Below are 12,172 nucleotides of genomic sequence, written 5' to 3' on the forward strand. Positions count from 1 at the left end.
TTGGGCATATGATCCGCTCCATGCGATCACGTCTCTGAACCGGAGCGAAAGTCTGGATCAGATTGTGAGTGCTGCTGTTGTTCGAGTGACAAAACGTGACACCAGACCTCATTTGCCTCAGTTGAAGCAAATTTACACTGTCTGAATCCTTCCCTATTGCCTAAATTGTGCACTATGAGCCATTCGCTGTACAGGAAATACTACACTGTGAACAAGTGACCGATCTCAGTGCGGGGCCTCAGATTCTAGAGAGCATTTGATTGGTCAGAAGATTTGATGAGAAGATGACGAGGTGATGTGTATATAAAAAAAAAAAAAAAAAAAATCTCGTCTGACCGATACCCAATCCGGCAGTAAATGCCAGTAATGGAGCCGATACCAAGTACTGTATTGATGCTTCCCTACATACAGTATGAAAAAAATGGATACTCATTTTACGATTTGCTAAAGATTACTTTTAACAGTGTTATTAAGTTTTAACAGTGTCAGACAACACAAATATATTCTAAAATAAACACAGAAAATGCACATCATAGTTATTATAATAAAACTGGCAGTTCTAGTTCTTGATTATAATCAGCTGAGCAGTGTTCAAAGCTATTTTAACATATGTATACAGGTCTTGGAACACTTCAAACTTTATAAGTAACTACAAAGGATCCTAATGAACACATTACAAAAAAATTTCACCACTAATGAGAAACTGAACTGCACATGTGGTCAATCACATTATATACAATGAAAGAAAGCAGGTGACCTACACCTGGGCGGAAACAAGACCTTACCACATCACCACTTTCCCACCATATAATATTGAAAACTATTCAAATAAAATTAACGAGGTTGACGATAAAAGCTGCACAACGGACTGTACAGCATCATCATCACAATGATGAATTTAAGCTAAAGATGAAACCATAGATGGTGAAGAAGAGATATGGTGAGATGAATCAGATATCCAGGAGCCTGCACGCACACATGCACAAGAATCACCATATGCACTGAAGTGAAAAACAAAGCATCTTGCAGGGATAGTTCAACCAAAAAAAACTATTTCTGTCAGCATTCACTCACCCTCATACATTTCAAACCTGTATGACTTTTCTTCAGCAAAACACAAAGACATAACTTTTGAAGAATGTAGGTAAAAAAAACAATTTTGGTTAGCAGTGAAGAGAAAAAAAAAAAAGGATTTCTCAAAATATCTCCTTTTATGTTCCACAGAAGGAGTCAAAGTTTGAAACAACATAAGAGTAAGAACGTAATGACAGAATTTGAGTTTATAGATGAATTATGCCTTTAATTAACCTAAAGGCACGTGCGCACTGACAGAAGGTGGCCTAAAGTCACCCTTTAGACTTGCTGAAAAACAAAAATCAAAGCTTGAGAAAAAAAATTCAGCTAGGAACAACAGGCCTTTGAAGCAGCGAGAGAAACATCAAACGTTTCCTACATGCTGCTGTGAAATGTTTAAAACCAGAGTTTTTTCTAGGGCAAGGGACAACTGCCGACCCTACATAAACACTTTAGAAATGCAAGTGGGCGCCTTTTTTTTTTTGTAATGTGGTCCTTTGCAGGTCATGCAGCGATGAACATGGAATCCTATTGGGTTTTGTGCAAATCAAAGAATTTAAACAAACGCAAAATATTAAACCACTGTGCTACTTCTGGACCGATACAGTAAGCCGCATGCAACAAGTGTCTTTTATTGGCACTAGGTTACAAAGAGGATGTTGAGAAAGATGAAGAAATGAAAGATTAGACAAAGTTATCCGCTTCATGGTAAAAAAGTCTGTGGTCTGTGGCTAAACTTAAACAAACCTTGATGTCTGAGAAAGTGACGATCAATGAGTCAGAACTAGCCAATCAACTGTCAGAGTTTAAAAAAAAAATTCTAAAAGGTGAAAAACAGATTTAGTTCTACCATTTTAATTTACTAACATGCTCTATGAGGTTGGTTAATCTCCAGAGTACCGTATGGATCTCACACACACACACACACACTACCTCACCATGGTCATTCACTCAGCACTGAGCTAGCAGGCTAATTGGCTTTAGGCTTTCTTTGAGCAACAAAGGGCACATGGACTCTGACTTAAACCGCATTTATAAAGTCTCAGCTTGGTCTGTGTGTTTGCTTAATGGAGGATCAACAAAAAACAAGCGCCCAGCCTTACGCCAAACAACAAACAGACTGAGAGCAAAATTAGCATGGGGCATCCCAGAGGTCGCATGATTAAGTCAGCTAGAATACGACCACAGTTTCACCAGCCAGCTCTCAAAGATGTGTTTCGATTTAATTTGTGAGGTGAGGAAAAAGGAGGAGTGGGCATTAACACACACACCCACCCCTCCATCTGGTACCGATTACACCACAAAGGAAGAGACCTCTGCAATGCCCCACCCTCCCGTGCGCACACAGGAACACATGTATGCACAGTGAGGCAAAACGGAATGTCCTTTAGTACTAAATTGTTCCACAATAGCAGTTTAGATCTCAGGCATCTCATGTAGTGGCTGAAAGTAACTTATCAATAGACAATTTATATTGAACACTTCACAGACTGACTCACAAAAAAATCCTCCAAAGAAAATAAAATATAATGCAATTGTGAATGCAAATCTGTATTAACAATAGCTAGTATTTAATAAGTCAAAACTGTTGATCTTACCATAACACAACAACAGCTTGGAATCACATGATGATCACACAAAACTGTCAAAAGATGCAAAATGATGACTCTGTTAAGGTCTCCTACTAGAAGACATCAAATCGGGGTCAGGTGAACTCAAAACAACCTATTCCACAGTGCTTCCTTAAAGGGATAGTTCACTCAAAAATGAAAATGTCTAACTGGTTTGATCTTTTCTTTTCTTCTACTCAGGGAACACAAAAGAAGATTAATCTGAAGGGAACCTAATATTACTGAAGCTGATTCCAATTTACTGACAATTTTATATATATATAATTTCTCAAAATATCTTTTACATTTCAAAGAAAAACGTCAGTCATGCAGTTTTGGGACAAAATGAGGCTGAATAAAAAAAAAATTATTTTGCATGGACCATCACTTTAAGACTGAACAACGAGTCAACTACTATTCTATCCCTTTTCCTATGTAAACGTGCTTGACAGATGTTTTTGACCACTGTGCTTGCACTTTTTGCAGTTACTTGCACATAACACTGCATTCAAAAAAAATGTGGCATTCGGCTCAAGGTAAAACTACTTTAAAAAAATATATATATTTCCCCATGCTACTACTCACATCTTGTGTTTTTTAATGTAAAAACAGGCCAGTCACACATTGTGTTTTTGTATTTAAAAACATTAGGGATGGCAGTGGGATGAAAAAAACGCATAGTCTAGAGATGTGATTTTAAAAGTCAACCTTTTTCCTTGATCACTGCATTTTTATTCACAGTGTCATGCGTGAGGCACTGTGAAAGACAAGACGTGAACGCAGTCAAACATGTTTGTATGTTTACATAGAAAAACAATGGAACAGTGGCATAATGAACTGCAAACACATTCTGTGCTTACGACCCATAAATATGCATTCTTTACACACTTTAAACTTATGATATACTACAAACAAAGATAGGAAGCAATATAAAACTGAAGATAACCATCTAGGAACGAGAAACAGTTACAAACAACACTCAAGCTGAACATGTAACAGTGAAATGGCTTGTTTTCTTAAATGAGTGAGGAACAGACGGATGGAGAGAAGACAGGAGAGAGGAGGGGACGGGCCGAGCTTCAATTTCAGGGGCTTTTTAAATTATTCAATGACATGAGCACTGAAACCTAAGAGAAACAAACAGACTGGACGGTGACAATGAACTAACCATGCAGACACATACAGATATGTAAAAAAACACCACAGAGGAACACACACGATATTGTGTCTCCATGCACTTGGGGCAATGTGTGCGTGTCTGAAACTAAGGCTAGCCGTCCAAACACACATCTAAAGAACCACTTGCTTCCCAGGAGAGCACAATGCTATCTTCCCAGAAACTGTCAAATGATCCCAATGGTCCAGTAAGGTGGGGGATGCTCTTGGCTGTCTAAACAGGAAACAAGTCATTTTTCAGAGCAGTCATTTGCTAACACTAATAAAAAGTGTTTAAACAACAATCAGGTGGTTTTTAGATTTATTTTTGAGCAGTTCGAAAGGATCCCTTTTAATGACGCAAACACCAGTCACTCTTTATGCCAGAGCTCATCCTTCTGCCCATTTCAGCTTTGACTGGCAGAGGCTGACCTCTCGGTCTCCATGACAATAACTCATTTACAGCCCACAGTGATCAGCTCTGGCTCTCCCCAAAGGAAGCTGAGGGGAAGAGTGGCCTGAGATGGGGGTTGGTGTGTCCTTCAGGTCACATGGCCAGTCTCGTCTTTCACACACCGCCCAGAATTTAGCTGCTCGGAGTAAAAAGCATGCAGAAAGTCAGACTCAGCAGGACAGATTATCAGAATCAGGTTTTATTTGGTACATTAGATGCTGAAATTTAAATAGAGTTCAACAGATACACAGGAGCAGAGATGAAATAAATCAAGATACATACACGATCCGATCAGGTGTGAAGACTACGGTCACACAGACTACCATTGAAAAGTTTGGGGTCTGCAAGGTTTTTTTTTTTTTTTTTAAGAAGGATGCATTTATTTGATCCAAAATTCAGTAAAAATGTAAATATTGTGAAATATTGCATGTGTTGGCAAGGTTGCATTTTCAGACATCATTACTCCAGTCTTCTGTCACATTATTTTTTTGCTAACATTAAAAAGCCTTTACTGTCAACTCCACCTCCTAGTTTACTGTAAAGACAACTCTAGCCTAGGCATTTAAAATATAATATACATAATTTCTTTAGTTTTCAGCTGTTGCAACTACAAACAAACTCACAGGGTTGAAGTAGTCTGTCAGCACAGCCAAGCATGTGAGAAAAAGAGAGAGTTCTTCCTGCTTCCTTTTCCTCTGAGGTGCCCACTGTCTGACCTAGTTTCCACAATACGTCATCCTTAAAAATTTTATTGTGTAGAGCAGGGATAGGCAACTCCGGTCCTGGAGGGCCACTATCCTGCAGAGTTTAGCTTCAGCCCTCATAAAAACTCACCTGCCTGTATCTATCTAGTAATCCCGAAAACACTGATTGCCTTGTTCAGGTGTGTTTAATTAGGGTTGGAGCTAAACTCTGCAGGATAGTGGCCCTCCAGGACCTGAGTTGTCTATCCCTGGTGTAGAGACTCAACAAAGTGGCCACAAGACAGTAGTGGTTAAAGAATATAATAGTTGTATGTATGTTCACTAGCACAAAACTGTTCCAAAAGTTTGGGTTCTGTATGATTTTTTTATGCTCACGAGGGGTGGCGTTTTCTTTTTAGTTTAGTTGCATTTTAAGTGTCTTAAAAAGTGTTTTACTGTCACTTTTAATACATTTATAATGGGTCCATGTTGAATAAAAGTATTGATTTCTTTCAAAGAAAAAATCTTACTGACCTGGACAGCGTACATCTTTACTTTTGTGAGAAATAAAAAATCTGATCAAACACATGACAGTTGCATAGATATAGATGATTCTGTACTGTAGACTTGGGTCAATAACTCAATTTTAATTAAATAGACACAATCAGCAGTTAATATGGTTAAAGGTCTCCGGGGGCGCTATTTAAAGAGATATGGCACAATTTCCAAAAAAGCACCGTGCTTATTCATCAAATGAATATACATCACTGGAACATATAAAATGCGGTGATCGGTCAAAAGTGGGCGACTTGTTTTATCAACCTACAAAGACTTGTGAAACCCGCAAAAAGTGTTTCTCATGATTGAAAAAGACTGGTGACAAGCAGTAAATTAGATTCACTGCACTAGGATTTAACTATGCTATGTTGAATTGCCTTACAAGATCTATTCTCAAACATGTATGCTTAATAAATGGAAAATTCATCATAAAAACAGCTAACTTTGAGAGAAGATCAAAGTTGAGCAAAGCAAAACAGCAAATAAAAAGCTAAACTGAACATTGCGATCTTTATCAGAGAATGAAAACATGGCTCCAATGAGCTTTGAGATCAATTCAGGGACAGAGACAGCCAATTTCACCATCATAGCACTGATCCAGGAACAGTTTTTCACAGTTAATGCCACTGGATAAGATGCACAGACTAAAAACTAATCCTAGACCTGCAGTCTAAGTCACTGAAAGTGATACAGACTGAGATCATTTTACACTAGAGCAGAGTCAGTGCAGCTACCATGCTTGAGGGAATACATGTAATACACGTTACATAAGGTGATGTGTACACAAAGACAAACAACATACACAAATCACCAATACAGCAAAAAAAAAAAGGCACAAAGTGTTAAGCGGTGGTAACCTTTGCCCTCGTTAAAGGAAAGCAGTGAAACAACTAAAGGAAATGACTCCCTGGTAATTTATCAAGAGAACAATATTCTCTCTTACCAGTAACTTTATTCCACAAAAAAGTAACTGTATAGGTAGAAAACAACACCACTGAATTGTCAGCATTCAGAAAGTTCAGTTTATAACTGCAAAAACATCCTCTGCATCAATGTTCTCCTACTAAGATACCCATTGTGAAGTACACAAATCTAAATTCACTCAACGAGTTTAAACCACACACAAACCCGAGAAAATAACTTTGGTTATTGATCTCAAACTTATTTTAATTTAAATTTTACTGTAAACAAAAAATAACAACTTAATTTTAAACAAAAACAAATATACATTTCAGATGAATGTTTATGTAAAATGTAAGTAATTTTAGACAATTCATAAAAATCACTATTTTTGCTTTGCAATGTAAGCCTCATAAAGTATTTAAATAGATTAAAATCACGTTTTTACAGGCCATGCCTAAAATGCAGCAATCAATTTTGTACAGTCTCTCTATCCAATAAATACTACAAATTAAGTAGTCTTCCAAGCTTTAAAATTATTTATTAGACAGCTGGAAATTTCCCATTTTTAGCAGTATGCATGCATGTGATAGCAGAAACAATGGAGTGACAGTAAATGTTGTATTAACGCATGTTAATCCATTGATTGTTCTAATAAATAATTCAGATGTAGCAGCACTGGCTGGTACCAAAAACGGGGGGATGTGATTGACATCCTGACGTCAGCACGGGAACGGGACAAAGGCCACATTGGGTCGGACCAGATGCTCGGTCTGCCTATGCAAATGACTCCGAGCGTTTAAATACATCAGCAAAGAACAATGACACGTCTGTAACGAGCCCATAAAAGCCAATGCAAATTCTGCCCATAAAGTATATGGAGTGCACTGCTTTCTCAATTAGTATGACTCTCCATTGTCTTCGCAAACACATGAAAACGAAGGCTTGTTGTCAATAACTAGACTTGACGTATGATAGCTAGGTTATTGCAAAAAAGCAAACAAAACAAAAAAAACCTATTAGTACGTGATAGAAATACATAGAGAAATATAAATGGCACTTATTTGCACTGCTAAACAATAAATGTTCTTCTGTTACAGACATTTAATTCGCTTTTAGATAAGCAGAACAACCCCATGACAGTTTATCTGATAACATTAGACTCAAACAATATTTTAAAAAAGGCATAAAAAGATGAGTACTGATACAAAACCACGAAACCAACTTAAAATTATTCTTAGAATTAAAGTGAAAATGATAGCTAGAAGATAGCCTACATACAAAATATAACAAAGATACAAGACTGTGATAACAAGCCAGACTCATGTTATTTTATAAAACACAAGCCCTGTTGTTTATTTTTCTAGTAAATATGAGGTACTCACGGCGGTGCTGGTGTGTTTTCCGAGGCACGAACAAAGAGCTGCTCCGTTAGCACGGGTGTAGCTACAACTGCTGTTTGACTGAATAAATTGTCAAAGAAAATAAAACAAACCAGAATATAACAGAGAGAGAGAATTAAGGATGAGGAGCCACGCGAGGCTAACTTGCTAACAAAGGCAGGTGTTGAGAGTTATCCTCAAAATTCAAACAAAAATAATATTTTGCCCGTTAAATGCAACGTGATCTCAGTCAGTCTCGGAAGAAACACAGAGGGTCGGAACAAACAATAATGCTTGTAAAATGGTGTTGTAAGCCGGCTGCTTCTAGAGAGACTGTAAACGGACGGTGGTGGTGTTTTGTATTTTAGTGGCTATGAGCAGAGAAAAACCTGCCGCGTCACTGATCGGGTGAAGAGCATTCTGGGTAATGTAGTTCTAATCTCAGAAGGAGTCAGAATTTGCAAATGTTACTGGGTTAGGTTATACAGTCTATGGGTCACAAACGTGTCTTTGCAGCAAATCTCATATTTGAGCTGCAGGCACGCCCACAGAAAACAATAACTACATTTATTGCCATATTCAATAGATGTCTGTACAACAGTTCAAAGGAGTAAGGCCCTTATAGATATTATTCATTAAACACTACCAGTAGGCTATTCATCTCTCTGTCAACAGCCTACATAAAGAGGATAATGGATTTTTTTAGGAAAACAATTGTGTTGTGTGTCATTGTTAGTCATAAATGCAGACTAGTGTATTTTTATTAGGCTACCTAATTTCTAATTTATTATGTATTTGTATGCTGCATTATTATTATTTATTTAATTTTTTATTATTGTCATATTTATTTATTCATTAATTTTTTATTTGTATGACTGTTGGAGTAACCCATCTGAAATCTGAATTGAGTGCTGCTTGCCTTTGATTAACTTGGCATTAAAGGTATTTGTGTGGTTTCCTGTTTTCTGACACAACACTGCCTTATTTTGGCATGTACTATTGGAAAGTCAAATTAAACATGACTCCGCAATCAAGACTGTAATGCCTGTATAACGAGAACAAGTTTAGGCTATTTTTTATGAGTAATACTGAAGAATGTTATGGTATTGTTCTTTTAGGGGTTATGAATGCATGATGATGCCTCATCACTGAAGAATGTTATGGTGTTGTTCTTTTAGGGGTTATGAATGCATGATGATGCCTCATCATTAACCATCCTGATTAAGATTAATGTCAGGCCCAGTCAAGTTTACTGTCTTTGCAAGAGTAAAAAAAAAAAAAAAACAGAAAAGAGGTCATGTGGACAAAATAAACACTATATGGAAGTTAACATCTCAAAACTGTCCCAGATGATAGAGGTATCCAGAGACATCAGTAGATCTGATTATTTTGAGTGCAATGACGCTACACAGCCACAGACCGTTTCATATAGACAGTGCTGCAAAAGGAAATCATATAAATTATGTGATTACACTAGGAAAAAATAGATGCTCAGATTCTTCCTTGTTATTCAGAGTGTACTAAAAATGCTCTCTCTTTCAAAAAACATGTAGTTCTTGTGCATGTTTCCAGGAGATAGATGTCACTTCCATTACCTGCTTACATAAACCTAAAGGCAATCAGATCATCTCTCTTCCACCCACTCTTTTATGATATGGGACTTTCCTTGCACTTAAAAGAAAAAAAAACATTATGACTAGTCCTGGTCTAGATAACATGTTTAGAAAGATTATTTAACCGTGCCATGTAACTGAACACAGTGTTTGGGAAAGGGTTCCCAGTTTTTGAGCTGTTCAGACATGATCTGGTAATATCATTCAGCTCTAGCCCAAGCCTGCTCATAGCTCATAGCAATGTTGTGAAAACAGTGTAATGTTGGCACAAGTTATGTATTGAAATACTTATAATTTCATCACACACCAAAAACAATATAACTCACATTTCCCATCCATTTGTAGAAACTTAACTTGGAGATAAGCATGGCTAGTGGTTAGTCAGTGCACACAGATATGTGCATGCACACATATCATGAGCTGTGGTGTAGATTAATATCTGCTTAAAGTTGTTGTCTGTGTTTATGTTATCGTGGCAACGACACTGACACCTCATACTAGGGTTATAACGATGTTTTCTCGATGCATCAATTACAAACCCTGATGAAGCATATGCATCGAACTTGAAACATGGATTTTAAATGATTATTGACAAAATGTTCATTTTAGAGTGGAGTATCCCTTTAACACAAATGTATTTTTTGTTTAGTGCAAGAGCTCCTCGCTTGTGTTCTCTCCTCTGCGTTGTATCTCGCATTTTTACACGTAAAACCAATTCTAAAATGCAACTGTCAATTTTTTATATATTTTTTAATCTCTACGGTTTTCGTTTTTACCATTCAACTGCCCTGCATCTAGCATTTTTAAACACAAAGAAGTTCCATGTGAACTGCCCCTTTAAATGCTTTTTCTACAGCACCATACTAATCATTTATTTGATGCCATATGCTTTGTGCATGCCTATTCAGTCTCTATAAATCTCGAAACATAAAGATAGTCATATGATAGTCGCCATTATACATTTTAAATGACACCAAAGGCCGTTGTTTTATCTGAAAGGTGATTTGAGTGCCAATTTTAAGTGTTGCGCTAAGATTCATAACATAAGAGGTATGTTAAGAAGTGAGCTGAGGAGAAAGATTGCCTGTGTGACAGCCTCATGTGATAAAATCACAACACCGGGGCTTAACCATATATTACATATAGCCTACTAGCTTGCTCCAGTTTGGGGGCTGGTGTTCAGATTGTTGTCCCAGCTGTTATGGTGACTGTAACTATGTATGTATATATTTTCTGAATGTTTAGAATGTGGAGAAACAAATCTGAAGAATCATGTGGACAGGAGTCAAGATACTATTTAATGTTCAAGATCACCTGCATTGAGCTGTATTTCAAAATGGCAGCATAAAAGTACTTGAAATCAACATAAAGTGCAAATAAATATCTAGCTCTCATTCATATATATTTAACAGAATAATGATGAGCTGCAGTAGATTCTACCTCAGAAGTAATTTCTTCAGTGAGTTATTTTTTTTATTTAATTTTTTCTAATTCCAAACCTGCCCTAACACAGCCGTGATACACTGGCAAAAATCAATTTATAGACATTGATTTCACTGGGTGAATTGCTGGTGATGTCATCTAGTCACTTAGATACTGTATCTGTATGCGTTTTTTTCTTCTTGATATTACTACTCCACCCCTGTATTTCTATAAAAAGTTGAATCGATTTCTAATTAAAATTATAAAGTGATTTTGTTGTGATTGAAGTGGTGTTAATTAAACAAGAATATTGGATAACTCTATGATTTCTGTGGTTTTGTGAACTTTTCTCAAACTTAAAAGCCAGAGAAGAACACTTTTCTTAGAAATAAAATTCAGAATAATCCATTTTTTTTTTATCAGCTGACTTCCAGTAATGGATTGCCTATATTTTTCGAGCAACTATAAACCCTAATCATGTAACTTGGGTGTGGTGTTTGATTTCCTAATAAATGTGTCCTTATACTGGAGGATGGGCATTTTTCCAGTCGTTCCTAACTGAAGAATACATTGTAAAGTTTTAGCTTATTCTTAGAACTATCTTCGGTTCCTGACAGTGGAATGAGACAATTCAGTACAAATGAGCAATTTGACAGCATCATTTACTTAACATAATTTACATTAAATTAACAATCCTAATTTGTTATCAAAACAGGTAACACTATCTTCCGAACCTGTTGCATAAGAGATGGAAGTTGACATTGACAAACGGTGATGTTCAACACTTCGGACAACTACGCTAAGATTACATCAGCCTCATGGATAGTAAACTGACGTGATGTATCTGACTGCCTGACCTTTCTTTCAAAGCCTGCAATATTCACATCAGTGGATATCAGATAAGATTAATAACAGCAGTTTCTCAGATTCAATAAGCTTCTTTGTTTTTATGTGTGTTCCAGCATGTTGGATATAGCTGACCTTGAGAAACTTGAGAAGCTAGTAGAGATTTGAAATTCAGATATTGAAATGTGATAATGGTCTGGTAATGAATAAGGATAGTGAAGAAATTTACAAGAGCACAAAGAGCAGGTGTTGGATTTTGACAAGTGAAGTGAAGTGACATAAAGTCCAAGTATGGTAACCCATACTCAGAATTAGTGCTCTGGATTTAACCCATCCAAAGTGCACACACACAGCAGTGAACACACACACACCGTGAACACACACCCGGAGCAGTGGGCAGCCATTTATGCTGCGGTACCAGGGAAGCAGTTGGGGGTTGTTGAATAAATACAAAAACAGTCAATATACAAATATG

General features: G+C 36.9%; 1 protein-coding gene across 2 annotated transcripts in view; it reads right to left on the reverse strand.

Moving 5' to 3' along the window:
• Positions 1-8,201, reverse strand: part of peli1b (pellino E3 ubiquitin protein ligase 1b) — a 30,053-nt gene extending 21,852 nt beyond the window's left edge. Inside the window, exon 1 of one of the 2 annotated variants that reach the window (XM_059520286.1) lies at positions 7,820-8,201. The gene's annotated coding sequence lies outside the window, so the exon portion shown is untranslated. Of the gene's footprint in view, positions 1-7,815 lie in introns of both variants that reach the window. The other variant, XM_059520287.1, reaches the window with a different exon arrangement.
• Positions 8,202-12,172: the final 3,971 nt, after the last annotated feature.

The sequence above is a fragment of the Carassius carassius genome, chromosome 32 (genome assembly GCF_963082965.1).
Source record: "Carassius carassius chromosome 32, fCarCar2.1, whole genome shotgun sequence".
Lineage (NCBI taxonomy): Eukaryota > Metazoa > Chordata > Actinopteri > Cypriniformes > Cyprinidae > Carassius > Carassius carassius.